Source organism: Salmo trutta, chromosome 12 (assembly GCF_901001165.1).
Source record: "Salmo trutta chromosome 12, fSalTru1.1, whole genome shotgun sequence".
In the NCBI taxonomy this organism is placed as follows: Eukaryota; Metazoa; Chordata; class Actinopteri; order Salmoniformes; family Salmonidae; genus Salmo; species Salmo trutta.
The window spans coordinates 61144023-61146675 of NC_042968.1; positions in this window are offsets into that span (position 1 = coordinate 61144023).

The window sequence follows — 2653 nt, forward strand, 5'->3', positions numbered from 1 at the left end:
TACTCAGAATATTGCAAAATGTGCTTTCACCGAAAAGCTATTTTAAAATCGGACATAGCGAGTGCATAACGGATTTCTGTATCTATAATTCTTAAGGAGATGTTTATCTATAAAATGGTGTAAAATAGTTGTATGTTTGAGAAATTTGAATTATGACATTTTGTTGTTTTCGAATTTGGCGCTCTGATTTTTCACTGGCTGTTGAATAGTGTGACACTAGCATCCCACTAGCCCAGAGAAGTTAATGACTTGGAGAAGATCTGCAAAGAGGAGTGGGACAAAATCCCTCCTGAGATGTGTGCAAACCTGGTGGCCAACTACAAGAAACGTCTGACCTCTGTGATTACCAACAAGGGTTTTGCCACCAAGTACTAAGTCATGTTTTGCAGAGGGTTCAAATACTTATTTCCCTCATTAAAATGCAAATCATTTTATAACATTTTTGACATGCGTTTTTCTGTATTTTTTTGTTGTTATTCTGTCTCTCACTGGTCAAATAAACCTAACATTAAAATTATAGACTGATCATTTCTTTGTCAGTGGGCAAACGTACAAAATCAGCAGGGGATCAAATTCTTTTTTCCCTCACTGTAGGTGTATCTGAAGAACTTGTTTCTGTGGACATTGAAGCCTGCCTGATTGTTCAAGAGAGCATCTTAGCTCATCTCTGACCTCCCAATGTATCTGTGGTGTGGCGCCTGTTCGGGGTCACAGTGGGTAATTAGCCCGAGTTAGCTCCATAAAGAGTATGAATCAACCTCCGGGAATGAGAGAATGTGCCTGAGAGCTTGCTGAGGAGGAAGGCTGGGAGAGGATGGTGTCACTCCGGCCGGGTGTGCGGCTAACCCACAAGCCCCCGTTAGCCTCCACTAACCCTCCAGGTCTCCAGGCCTGATCTACTCACTGCCAAGGCACGTTTTTCCACCGTCAGCCCAGTGGTGATGCATGAGAACTGACAGCCCAGCCGGGATCCCTGAGTGTGTGTGTGTGTGTGTGTGTGTGTGTGTGTGTGTGTGTGTGTGTGTGTGTGTGTGCGTGCGTGCGTGCGACACAGCCAGATCATAACCAGCTGCAGCCATAAGCATTAACAGGGAAACCATAATTGCCAATGCCCTCTTGTGCACTGCTGAACTCACTGTGGCCGCACTCTCACATGTCAAGCTGGAGAGAGGGAGAGAGACAAACCCAGAGAGAGACGGAGACAGTCAATGGAAAGGGAAGGTCGAGGGAGCAACGCCCTGTTTCAGAACATAAATTGTAGGGCAGGTTAATTTGCTGTTGGATTTGGGTAATTTACCACAGAGCTGAATGATGGATGGACCTGTCCTCTGTGGTTCTCTGAGGTTTCATGGCATGTAGTCACACAAACACACATACACAGACACAAACACACATGCGGACATGTGCGTGCGCGCACGGACACACACACACACACACACACACACACACGGGTTGGGTTGCCAGGGCTCAGGGCGTTGACCAAGGAACATGTATTTTCAATATGTTTCCCCTCAGCTCTGGTCTGCTCTGTCTGTGGGTGGATGTAAGTAATGGGCTGTGTGATGGTTTTGGGAACATTAATCCAACATGTCTGACATCTGTGTGCTCTTTATTCCTGGACCACTTGAAAAGGCCTTTCACAGAGATGAGTGATGAAGTGATAGAGTTGGAGAGAGAAAGAGGGTGAAAGAAAGAGGGAAAAGGAGGAGTGTGTTGGTGATCTCATTTAGAGCTTCCAGAAGAGAAGACAGAAGAGACATCAAGACAGATGTCTGTGGTGTGTGGTCCGTGCCCTGACAAGGCTCCCAGCTCCCACATGGTGAGCAAATAGTTTCTATACTGTATCTCTGGAAACTGAGGGGCTGTTTGTGTGTGTGTGTGTCTATGTCTGTGTTAGCTGAATGTGGGTCTACCTCTCCTTCCTGTACACCCTCTCTCGCTCTCTCTCTCTTCCTTTCAGGTCCTGTTGGTGGAGAGATAGTGAGATGGATGGAGAGGTGGAGACTTGCTGTGTAATGGAGGAGCTGCTCTATACTCCGTCATCGTTAATCACTAAGGCAGTCAGCTGTCCGCCCAGGTCTCACCTCTCACAGCGATGTGTGTTTATGCGTGTATATATCCTAAACATTTTTCTCCCCATACTATTAGGTCCTGTTTTAGCTTAGTGTTGCTTGGGGGGGACTGAATTGCACGTAACGCATGCACTCCAGCAGCAGCTGCGGTGTAAAAGACGACGTGTGAGTGCTGATATCTGCCGTCAGCATTAGCCATCCGCGAGATGGATGGACAGAGTGATGGATGAGGGGAGGAAGGGGAAGAAAGGAATGATGGATGAATTGGATAAATTGGATAAATGAGTAATGGATGAGTAATGGATGAGTAACAACAAAATGGAAAATGGCACGGCTATTCATTTCTCCCCCGAGATAAGATAGAGAGGCTTTTAAATTCAATTCTCTGTCCTTACTTTTATTGAGGCCCAGCTGGTATTGTTTCCCTGTGTCTGTCTCTCGGGGTCTGTTGGGGTTTCCCATCGGGAACAACAGATGGGTTTCACTCAGAGACTTTAGGTGGTGACAGAGACAGTTTCAATCAAACAAAGAGACTTGACTGGGAGACTATAGGTAGGCTTTGCTGGCAGCAAATATTTGCC